Consider the following 13,209-nt stretch of genomic DNA (forward strand, 5'->3'; position numbering starts at 1 on the left):
GCATTCATAATGTTAGGCCCTGAATGGTGGCACAGATGTAAAAAGCTTTGCTTGCTCCCTGCAAAATCCACCTTTAAAACAGGTGGAAGACCTGGAAGTGAAACCAAGCATCCTTGTGCATGTGTACTTTGGTAATCAGCCTAAAGCAATGTGGAAATGGCAGAAAAAGTCAGAAACTAATTGAGTTTTATTCATTATTCAATTATTAGAATTTTTCTATTTGAATAATTATTCAATTATTTGAATAATTCAATTCAATTATTTGAATTATTCAGCTGTATATTTTGGGTAATAATATACATATGTCCAAATATGTGTTCTATTTTTTATCATTTATTTTGGCTGGCAGAAATTGTCCTTTTAAGAAGATGTAGTGGTTTAGGTATGAATGGGAAAGCTGGTAGCAGAGTTTGCAGAGGGTTGTATTAGCACATGGAAGGCTTATGTAAGTTTTTCCTGGCCTCTAAATGTATAAAAGCCCACAAAGTTCTTTTTCATGCACCCTTTTTTACAGGAACTGGTCTATTTTAAGGTGTTTCTATATAGCATGGAATAATCCTCCTGGAGCTGTGGAAGGTGCTCTACTTTGAAGTCATTAACCAATAGCCAGGAAGCAAGAACACCTCTGGTGTGACTAATGACAGGTATCTAATTGTTTATAATAGATGATGTATTTATGTAAGAATTACTTTAAATGCAGCACTGTGTCCTGTGGCCTCCCCAGGATGCTGCTTGAAGACTTTAGTAATTCTTATATAACAAAAATTTCTTTTTGACAAAATCTTTTTTTTTTGTGAGGAATATTTTCACAGCAGGAAGGCAGCTGCCTACTGCATTTTCATCAAGGCTGAATTTTAGGCAGGCCCCAATTTGACTGTAAAATTGCAGCTGCATATACCTATGGATGCAATTATTTTCTCTGGAATGATGAGATCTTTCATACATGGGTACAGTTATATAGCTGCATAATAAAGTAGTCTTAATTACAGCTGTTCACGTGTACAGAAGGAAAAGTGTTAACTCCAGACTGACCTTTTAATAAAAATACCTTCCACATTCATTCCAATATTGAATTCATCTCTACCAGAACTGAATTCCACAGAAAATGACCTGTGATGAACTTTGACTTAGAGGCATTGTTGCATTTGTGGGGCTAAAGGATTTGCATGAAACATTTCAGTCTGTTCTTCTCAGATCCCTAAATTTCCTAAAAAAAAATAGGAGTCCTGGGGCATTTTCCACAGTGGTAACTGGAATGGTGCTTTCTTGAAGTTGCAAGGCACTGAGAGACTTTTTTCTGCCTTGATAGTGAGGAGAAATGGAGAGGAACACCTTCAAATATTCAGCTCCAGAGTATATCTATCATATCTGGGTATGATGCTGAAAGCATGGAGAGAAATTTCAAGATCCGTTAAGGTGTACTTTAACCAACAAAAATCTGCTGTTACTTGTGTGTGTGATTAAAATACTGGTCCTTTTGTGGATGTCATATGCCACAGGGAATGACTCTTTCCAGATGTAGTCTCTTCTTTTAACTGAATACTGAAAACTTGAAGCTGCGAGCACCTGCTCCTAGGATAGCTATAATGACTTTGTAATGTATCCCTCTCTGAACAACTTAAATATGATCTCATTTTTCACTTATTTTCTACTGCTGTTTTGACAGGTTACTATTAAGACTGCCTGACACACCTGATGATAAGATGATGATTCACTTGCTAATTATTTTGCAAAATATTAATCATTTGTACTGAAATTTTACATTCCAAATTTCTATTTGAGAGCCTTTCTTTTGTATTTATTTTCCTCTCCAGCTGAAATGATCTATCAATTTCTGACAATGACATAGGAAAGGCCTTCACTTCTGATGTGATGAAAATATGGTGGTTGTTTCCTTGGGAAGGACACAGCCTGTGCTGTGAGCTGGACTTTTGCCTTGTTCAGGTAGCATCAGTGTCTCCTCTTTGTAACATAACAGTTGTGCTAATTTTTGCTTGATGTAAATTTACAGAATGTCCATATTTACCTAGTGCCCATAGATGTTAGTGGAAATGCTTATATCAAGCAGGGCATACACAGAGGTCATGTATTACTCTTTATTTTAAAAGCAATTAATAATATCTTTGATAAAGCAATATGTGCATTTGCAAATATTACTTTTAGCTGACTTTTTTCAAACAGAAAAAAAAATTCCCACAATATTAAAGAAGTTTTGGATTTATTTTAATTTGAAAGCAATGCATGAATTCGGTAATGTTAATTAAAGAATAAGTATTAGCAGATTTTAGCATTCCTAACATGCTTTGAGGATTGATTAATAAGGGTAATACTTAGATGGCACAATGGAATCATTTTCAACATCATTACCTTGTCCCTTGAAGAAGTCAAGCTTGAGCCCTTGGGATTTGGCATCACTTTGTAAAACAACATTACCAAACTCATCTGACTTTCTGAAGGACAAAACTTTTATGACAATCAAGGCATTTGAATGTATTAAATTGGGAAGTGATACAAAGTAGCAGGAGTGACTTGAGGAAATCAGGTTTAGAAGACTAGTTTGAAGGAGTAAACAAAATGTTCTTCAGCCTAGGAAAATTATATAAAATTTAAAGTTATGCCTAGATATAGGATGGGAAGATTGACATGGCAGGACTGGAGAACCGAGTAAATCAGGTAGTAGGTGGAGTCACTACAGCTGTTGGCAAAGTTACTTATCTGATCTTTACATGGACTAAGGAGTAATAAAATGGGAGTATCACATGTATGCTATAACTAATAACAAATGCAAAATGCACAAGATAACATAAAAATAGACATTCAGAGGGAGTTGCAAGGTAACTAAGAGACAGTCTATCTGGTTTGATGCCATAAAATCATTACGTGTACGTCCCACAGGCACACTATCAGATGCACTGGAAGAACAAAATGAGAGAGCAGAAATTTCCAGTTGTCTCTTCATGACAAAAAACCAAACAAGCTTATATTTTCTGCAAAATAAGCTTGGCAAAATTTTACATGGGAACTTTATACAGGACTGTTCCCTGAGATCTGACCACTGGGAGGGTTTAGCCTTAAAGAAAAGCATCTTTAAATGGGATGGGGTAAAACCCAAGCTGGATCTGAGCTCCTCTGACTTTTCAGGACTGAGGAGCTTTTGCTCAGAACTCAGGAGCAGGGTGATGTGCATGTAGGTACTGTTAATACTGAACACTGATGGTGAGGCGTGGCTCCCTCCACAGCCAGCCCTGCATGGTTTACAGCTTTGGACTTGACTCCTAAGCGTTGTGTTTGATTTTGGGTGAGTTTTTAATATGCTTTAATCTCAGCATGTAACAATTGTTATACGTTATATATTTAGATGCTGAACTCAGCTTCAGCCATGTCTGTTTGATTGCTCCTGAAGACATCAGCTATAAAACACAGTCCTGTGTCATGACTTCATTTGACAGATGTTCTTACAATCATAGTACCCTCAAAGCAGTGAAATAACTGCAAGGGAAGCACAGGGCTGCTTCAGCTCAGGCAGATCAAAATCATATGGACTCTCTGTGGGAGGGACATAATTGTTTATCATCAACAGGTCTTTGGCAACCCTGTTGATATTACCCTTTTCCTGGTTGCAGTAGAGGAGAACAAGGACTGGCCAGGCCACTGCTGAAGCAAGGGCTGCTGTTTTCCAGGTGCAGGTGGGTGGTGTTGGTAGATGGGATTACGAGCCCTAGCAGATAATGGACCAAGGGACTGCTTGGGATGTACCTGACTGCTGTAAAGACTGAAAGAGGCTTGCCCAAGAAAGCGAATTGCAGAAATTTAGTGGCTCTTGTAATTTAGGTGTTCAAGAAGAACAGCACTGGATAGAAAAGAAACCTTTGATTTAGGAAGGGTAACTTTTGTCAGACTGGAAAATATATAAATCTGTTTCATTTGAGAGCTTAGGCCTAAGATGGGAAATGAGGTCTTTAAAAATTCTGGTATTTTCTTTTTCTCTTCTTTTTTCTCCTTTCCTTTTTTAATGTTTCCTAAGCTAAGATCAGCTTTCTAAGGTCAGGCTTCACTAGCTTAAGGGGGAGATTTTTTTTTTTTTTTACGGCTTTGAAGTGAATCCTTTTAAACTGGATAGACTCATCTCACATCTGCTGAATATGCTTCATTCTTCTGCTTTATTTTTACTTGTGTGGCTTTTCTCAAGAGAGTAACTCAACAGATGCAATAGAAACCAAAAAGGTGATGTTTTACCACCAGTAGGAAGCAAGGGTTTGTAAAGTAAGTTGTCTGGTGTGTAGAGAATACCAGAAAATAGGATTCCCAAGCTGACATCATAAATAAAGGTTTATATAAATATTACATAAATTAAGAAAATAGAGCTATTAGAACAGGATTCTAGTTTCAATTTCTCATGAAAGTTATATTAAAGAAACAGCTTGAATTCTTTCTTACTTACCCAAACCCTGTCCTTCACATTTAAATGGTTGGTAAAATGACTGCATGCTTATGCTAACACTGTATTAAAGCTGACCTGCCTGTGTATCATAGAATTCTCTTGGTTTAGATAATCACAGCAGGTCTATTACATCTCCTGTTGTAGAAACTGTGTCTGGGACTTGGCCAGGTAATCCTGAAAATCACCCGTCCATGACAATTAAAAAAGGTGGCACAGCAAAGACAAAAGGGAGTAAAATAAAAAGCCCTTGAGGTGTCACCCTGCAGTCTGTAACTGGGCAGTCTGGAGAGCAGGAAGGCTGAAAAACAGCCTGGCGTCTTTCTGGAGCTATTTTAATGTCTGTGATTTATAGATCTGTTATTCTGTTTAGAGGATGGGAAAGAATAGCAGAGTAAACATGATGGAGAGGGCATCCACTTAAGGCTAAGGTCAATTACTCAAGGGAATAAATGTGCGTAATTGCACACCTGATAACTAACAGCATAAATAGACTGCTGATTTATATCATGAGTCTTTAACTGCAACCTTTTTATACAAACAATTATAATAATAGGAGGCTGATTATTTGCATTTGTTCCAACTACTTGTGATGATCATCTTTGCAGAGATACAGAGAAAAATAGACTACTGCTGTCTTTGGCAGATATCCTTTCTCATTAGATGGTAACTGGCATTGTGGATAAACCTTTTATAGGTTAGGGCAGACAAACACTTTAATTATGCTCGGTAAGGTTTTAATTCCCAGATGCCTAGATGAGAAAATCTTCTGGCATCTCAAGCCGTTGAATTAAAAGCATCTATCTGTCTTACTAGTTCAATGACTTTTCATTAGAAATGATGTTTTGCTACTCTTCTCTATTCTTAGCATAACTACAGTAATTAAGAGGCAATTTTAAAAATTCTGTGTTGGAATTCGCCTTGATACTGAGTTTGCTGAGCTTGGGAAACTGATGTCTGTCAGGAAAACTGGAGGCCCAGGACCCACATTCCAGGCCAAAATCATCATTACTACCTGGCACTGACAGCCCCAGGCAGCACAAGTCCAGCTCTGGAGATAAAGCTTAGACAAGGTTATCCTCTTGCTGAGTGTTTTATTTGCTGTGTGGATTTTGGGGTCATGAGGACATGGCAAAGGGGTGTTGTCAGAGAACAGAGACTGCATGAAACTAAAGCAGTTTTCAAAACTCAGCATTTTCCATCTTCCAGAGAAAATACATTTTTACTTTACAGTGTCTCTGGGCTGCCTAAATCTAAATCTATATCTAAATATGAAAACTCCCATGCATTTGAACAATCTTACAGATAATCCCCACAAAAAATATTAAAAAGTGACTTAACACTGTTTGTAGATAATCACACTTTAGTTAGAGTTAAACTTAGTTTAAATTAATTTTCTATTTCTTTATTATTCTTTGCAAATAAATATATGCATACATTTCCCTGCTCTCTAATTTTCTTGTTATGCCACTGATTAGTCTGCCTGAATTTTTTTATACTGTTTCCCACTCCTCTTTTCTGATTTTGGTTGATGTGAGCTGTAATTATGAGTTACACGTATAGAAGTCTCAGCCTGGATTTTCCTCTTCTTCTCCTGATCTGCTGGAGAACTTTAGTAGTTATTAGCTAGGCCCAGCAAAACCTAGTTAAGCTTCATGACGTGGTTCAAATTTATCAAAAAATTTCTGTGACCTCAATAAACTCAAAGTGTCCATCCTTTTCAGTAAACTATAAAGAAATAAGTTCTATATTCAGTATTCACTTCAGCAATTATATTCCTCTGAATTCCGGAAAAATACCTAATACCTAAAAAGTCTGAATTTGAGGGTACTGTTCCAAATGTAAAAAAAATCATTTATGGATGTGGAAATATTTTCAGAGCTCAGTGCAAAAGTATCTTTTTAATTAGCAAACCTTGCTCAATGTCTTTACCCTCAGCAATCCTAATGATGGGATTCCCACAAAGGCAAGGATTAATGCCATGAAATGGGACAGCAAGGAATTGCTAAGTTCATCCTTCTCCATTAAGTAGCTGCCACACTTTGAGCTCTCTTCTTTTTAGCCAGTGTCCCCTCTTTATGGAGCTGATGGCCAGCAGGGCACAGGGATGTAATTTTTCCTTTGGGTTCCCCTTAATTCCTATCTTCCTGAAACACTGTAAACTACCATGAAACTACCTCTTGGTCATTGGAGAGGGGAAATAACCTACCTCTCCAAGCAGGATCAGTGCTGCAAGGAGGGTTATTTTCTGACCTTTTAAAGTGTGTCTCCAGTCTGATACTTAAATGCCTGCTTGAGAAACCTTATTTATGCTTGATCTATAAAACATATTAGTGGTTTGAAAATGTATAGCTTTGTGAATTACTAAATTACTAGTAGTAGAACATGGGTTTGGACCTGAATTTTTCAAAGTGTTCAAATTTAATATTAACCATTCTATATTTATAAAATTTCACAATGTGTTACTTTTTTGTGTGAGCAAATTGGAGAAATAGGTGGTTAACTAATGCCATTTTCATCTGCTATTAACTCCACTACAAAATTATACCTGTGAAAGTGTAAATAATCTGAGTCCCGTTTATACAGTTTGAAAATCAAGAGGTTTTTATACCCCATCACTAAACATATGTTTCATATTATCAGCAGATATGTATTCTAATACAAACAAGAGGTCATAATTTCTGAAGAGACTGTGGACATAATTTCAATAACAGATTAGCACATTAACACCTGTTAAAAGGCTATCCCTTGCTTCAGCAGATTGTGCTCAGTTGTAAAGATAAAATATGTTTTCACAGGTCTCTTTTAACTCAATTTGGTATGAACTGTGTCAACCTGTGTCTTGCCCATGATACCTTACCTTTCTAGGTGTGAGAGCATCATTCATTAAAGCATTGGATAATGTCTAATGATGAGGGATTGAGGGCAGCTCCAGAAGAGTGCTAGCCAGAGGGTGAACATAAACAGCTTTATTACAGGCTTGGAAATAGCTGTCAATGACCTCCCACCCCCTAAGGAAAGGGAATTACTTGCATACTTTGTACTTTTTTTCCATGCAATCCCTTAATACAAGAGTAAAAGATCTTGCTGTTTCTCAGTTTCGGCAGAACTAATAAATGAAACTTTGCATCCATTCTTGTCTCACAGCCACGGATGATGTGAGGCTTTGGCAAAGCCAGATGTATTTCTCACTCACCCAGCTCATCCCTCTTGAAGAATCCATCACGTGCCATGAGCACAGCTCAGAGCCCAAGACTGCAAGGTGGAGAAAGGTCACAGAGTTGAAGAACAATAATGCAAACTAACAGGCTGCTACATCTGCCTGCTAAAATTCCTACCCAGGACACGGGGAGGCAAGGTAGGGCTGCAGCTTGCAGCCTGTGGAATGGGAAAGTGTTAAGCTAGCAGTCACTGAAGATGGAAAGCACCTGTCTCTTTCCTTCCTTCTGAGGGGGTCTCCTGGGACATGTGAGTCAGCCTTGCTCAGTCAAGTGATTCCTCAGACCATGCTCACCCTGCTGAAGAAGTATTTTCAAAAAATGTAAGGAACATGTTGCTCTGTCTCCAGAGAGCAAAATCAAGGAAAGGCGCTCTTCTATGTCGTTCACTGACACACTAGATTTGGATTCAGAGAGGCTAAACACTGACAAAGAAGAATGAGAGAGAGAGAACTGGGACTGTTTTCCCTGTATTTTATATCCAAGCACCATAATTTAATGTTAAAATAATTGTGGATGAATGGGATATAGACCACAAAGTGTTGCTTGCTATTCTTGCATATCACCTTAGAGTAAGCAGCTGAATTCTGCAATCAAAAGACAGATTGTAATCAGAACCAATACTGAATTGAAGAATCTCATCAGATTTCTAGTTGTGTTGATTTTTTTTCCTCTCATCTTTGTCTTTTTTTTTTCACTTGTCTTTTGAAGAAGGCTTTGAGGGTAAGTCAGTGAAGTCAATTTATTTCAGTTTAGTCAGAATCATGCCATTAATCTCAGGGATTCTGATTTTAGGACCATTTCTTTTTTTCCCATAATCTCCATAGTGTTGTACAATTATTAATTATTTGGATAGAAATTCTCAGGCTGACTATGCTCACAATATTTGAGGTAATATTATCAATTATTTCTTTCTTAAAACACTAGGCAACGAATAAAGATGTGCCACGTTCCACTTTGAAACCAGGTTTCTCAGTACAGAAAAAAATGGCTTGAAAGAGTTGCCTTATTTCTAAATCAGCATTCGTGGTGGGATGAATAAAAATAGCTGGACAGTTGTCTTAGAACAGCTATAATTCAGTTATAGCTTTACAGCTGTTATTTCATATCATTCTTGACTGCCTGGAGTATCTCACTCAGAATTAATAATACATACAATATTATCACCACAGAAGAATAGATTTAGAACAAAAAACATGAGCTGAAATTCAGTTTTTTCTCAAAAATAAAGCATCTTGTTTTCTCTGGGAAGAAAAAAATTAATCAGATCTATTTTCAAGGTAGATTTGTTCATTACTTGTCTCATATCAGCACAGCACTTCTGCTTTCCTCTTACTACATTAGGAAGCTGGATTATAGAAATGTACTGTAAAGGTCTGAGAATAATTTTGCCCTTAGCTTAACGCTGCTGACCCCTTCTTCAAATGGAGGCCACTGTTAAAATCTCTTATTTATGTAGTTAATACAGTTCAGCATTATTATGTTATGCTGTTGACCTGAATACAGCCAGCGGCTGTAACCAAGCTTAGAGAACTTGTATAAATATGCAGTGAGTAATGGCAAGTGTGCCTTAAGCCTATGCCTTCACAAATTCTATGAATTTTCAATGTGCTAAGTGTAGTACAATTTATTTGTTCACAGAGCAGGGCAAAGCTTTGGAATCTAAAGCTGTTGATATCCTTTGTTTGGAATAAGAAAGCACAGTCAAAACAAACAACTGGCACTTTAGCAGGAATGCACAGAGGAGCAGTCACATCCACTCAGAGTCACCAGGGCTTTTCCTCCTCACACACTATTAGCTCACCCTCGCCTCAGAGAGGGGTTTGCTTCTCCCAGCATGGAAATGCAGTCGTGGCTCCAGCAGCACACTCTGCCTTTCACACTCCAGAGCTCTTCTGCAGTGTGAAGAGAGGTGCCCACCTCTCTGCCTCATTTCTTCATAAGTGACAATCCTTTCCTCCTCTGTAGAATAACATTAATTTCTTGAATGAAAGATTTTTAGGAATAGTCTTCCTGTCTTTTCATCACTATATTTTTTTTCCCACTATTTTCAAAATGTGGAGTATAACTTCAAACTCAGCATAATTTTAGGTTATTGTTTCTCATGAGGGGATCTATTCTTAGACATCTTCTCATCTCTAAAAAGGCTTTCAGGAAGAAGCAACTGAACTCAGACTATCTGGAGCCAGGATTCCAGAGCAAGAGCTAATAATCCTGAATTTACCATTAAAGTCTGATTTTGCTTGACAAAGTCATGAGCTTTGTTTCCCAAAGAAAGCAGTTTGGTTTTGTATTAGTAGCAGTTGAAAACTGCACAAAGTCAGTGTTTTCAGTGTGAAATCGCTGTGTAATTATATCAGCATTTTCCTGAAAGTACAATCTTGCCCATCTACAGCTGTTTGTTCATTTTTGTCCGCTCATTGTTAATGGAAGCAAGAAAAAAGATAAAATAGATGACTTCTTAGTAAGGCCAGGACCATGTGTCCTATGGCAAAACCTTTCTTCTACAGGGACCAAAACTGATGTACATCCAGCAGAAAAGGGGTGAAGCAGAGACACATTTTGTGGAACACCAAGAACAGAAGGAAAAGAGGAGTAGCAATTCTCTCACAGTTGCAGAAATTGCTACTTACAAGAAATCAAAATACTTTAGAGAGAAATCTGACTGATTCGCAGAAGGTAGGGAAGAGGTGAAACAAGAAAGGCCAGAGATCAGGTAGAAACCTTTGCTAAAGGTCACCAAAGTTCTGCCTATAACTGCATTTTTGTTTGTGCTCATTTACCTTTTACTTCCCATCACTTACAATCGACCAGGTGACGTTCTGGAGATAAAAGGCAATGCTGTTTCACATCTGCTGGGGACCTCCCTTTTATACAGTGAAGTGATTCAGTAATGTTAAAAAAAAGGAAGATAATGAGTAACTTCTATAGCCATACCTTCCCAGTTTATTTCTAAGCATTCCTCACCTTTACACATCTTTCCTTTTCTTTGTTCTTCATTCTCATTTGAGTGCCCCAGAAAGGAGTGGAGAGTAACTTGTGACTTGTGTCTCTTTGTGTTGATGATTTCACTTTAACTCAGGCAATAAATTGGGTACAACAGACTGTAAATCAAACATAAAAATCTGTAGATGAGAGCTGTGACAAGCAAGGGTGTGCTTATTTAAATCTACCATCTGAGAGATGTCTGGAACCACCGCTGCTAAAAAGCAACACCTTCAGGAACAAAAGGAAAAAGGTTGGTAGGCACATGCCCAGCTGACTTCAACATCATAAAAGGAATAATTATAAATCATTATTCACTCAATAGCAGCAAAGTTAAGCTTGCTATAATACCTTTCATCTATCTGAATGTGTAGTTTATAATGGATTCTGTGCTGAACGGAGCCTGAGAGATACCCCAGGAAGCAGAGCAATAGCTTACAAAACAACCATGAAATCAATCTGTAACCTGGGGGGAGTTGAGGTCTTTTTTAACCAATATAATTGCACGTTACAATAATACACACTCTTCTAGAACAAGGCATAAATTCAATTCACCTAATTTTAAATACTGTTTTTACAATTCTCCTATGCTATTTTCTAATTATGTCAGATGAGACTAAAAAAAAAAAAAGGTGAAAAAAAAAAGAGGAACTCCTGGAAAAAGGTAAATAATTCAGTCTAGCCTAGCATGAATAACTAAGCTGCAAATGACTGTAAACTGAGAATATAAAAGATCTGGGAAAAAAATTTTTTGTACTTGAAGTTAGGCAATAGAAAACATAGTGGATAATTCTGTGCTGTTGTTATGCAGGCATAACATGGCATCAGGTATAGGATTTACTGTGGTTGAATAGAGGGGAAATCCTGATCTGTTGTCCTCTGAATGATGGTCACATCTGATCACAAAAGACAAAATGGGATAGTGCAACCAGATCACAATTCCCTCCAAGATTTCCTAGTATGGAACCCCCAGGCAGCAGCCTAAAATTGGGAATTCAAGACTGTGAAAAGTCAAAAGGATGAAAATTGCTTACAGGACTAGAAGGCTCAGACCCATGTAAGCCGTTTAAATGTTGTCTGCTGAGTACATGCCAGGGAATTCTTCCTACTCTTCCCCTTGGTAAAAATCCATTTCTAAAACGCTTCAGTCAGAAGTAACGACCCTCCTCTTACCAGTGCCAAGGAAAGCAGCAAAACTGTTTTGAAGAATTATGTGACTCCTGTATTTTGTACCTATTCCTCATCATCTTTCAAACTATCTAAAATACCTTTTTCAGGCTTTTTCTCCATTCTGAAAAATTGAGTAAATTGTGCAAATTTGGAGCCTTACAGGTTGCTGGGCTTTTCTTAAGTTTTAAATAATTTCTATCTCAAAGTTTATTATTAATAATATACTAGGAAATCCACACAAAACAAGCAAAGAATTTATTAGAAAAAAAAAAATTCTGTTTTCATCCATTTCTCAGCAATTCTGAGTGCCTCTTGGCCCATGTTTAAATTTCTGTCAGGAAGGAACAGACAGGAAAGCAGGTCATGGTAGGTGTTCATAGCCACATTTGACCTAATCATTTCTCCCAAGAATGACTCTGTCACCTGTCTCACAGGCATTTCTCCACACCCTTGCCATCTGATGGCCTCAGTGATCATGCCCACAGCCAGCTCTGCCTTGTCCATTTTCCCCCATTGCAGGTCTAAACCACACTTTTTATCCCCTCTTATTTTCACCCCTGGTTTTTCTCTCTCTTTTTCCTAAGCAGTCCCCCTCTGCTCCAGGCCTCCCTTCAGGCAATGCCATTGCCATTCAGATGCCTTTCTTTCCTGTTCCTGAGCTCATCCTCATTATTTCCATGTAGCTCATCACCTTTGGACTGCTCCACTTTCTTCTGTGCTGTGGGATATGTCCTCTTCCTCTTAGCTTTGTTCCCCCGCAGCCACTCCATCAGCTGTGTTTGTCTGGCCTGGGGCTCAGGAAATTATATCTTCGTATCCTTTCTGGCCCAGACAGTCTCATCAGTTTTCAGTGAAAGCATTTTCTAGAGTAGTACAAAATTCATAGTAAATAAATAAGGGATAATGAACAAGGGATAAATCCCGTGTCATTAAACAATTATGTGATCCACTAAAGCAATAAGAAATATCATCACTATTAAGGAATTACTGTGATAAGGCAACTGAGTAAGTATTTATTTAATATTTGCTGTTTGTCAATGATTGGTTATCTGGGCTTATGAGGTTTTCTGCCTTGGGAAGGGCCAAACAGAAACAAATAGTTTTCATACTGATGGAATTAAGAAAAATAGAGATTTATCTAAGAAACATTCAATTATTCTAGGCAGTAGTTAGTAAGGGATTAACTTTTGAACAATGAAATCCAAATAAAAATAAAGAAACTAAAACAACCAAATTTATCACAAATGACAAAAAAATTACATCACTCAGAATTGTGAGAACCACTGAAAGTCTGAATTTTTTATCTAAGAGATAAATCTTTAGGCAAAGATAGGGCAATTACTAGAAAAATTCGGTTTTCATTAGCCTAAATCTGCCTGACCTGTTCATCTGTTTGTG

This window comes from Pseudopodoces humilis, chromosome 8, assembly GCF_049639895.1.
Source record: "Pseudopodoces humilis isolate 2021_Gansu_Grassland_sample_001 chromosome 8, ASM4963989v1, whole genome shotgun sequence".
Lineage (NCBI taxonomy): Eukaryota > Metazoa > Chordata > Aves > Passeriformes > Paridae > Pseudopodoces > Pseudopodoces humilis.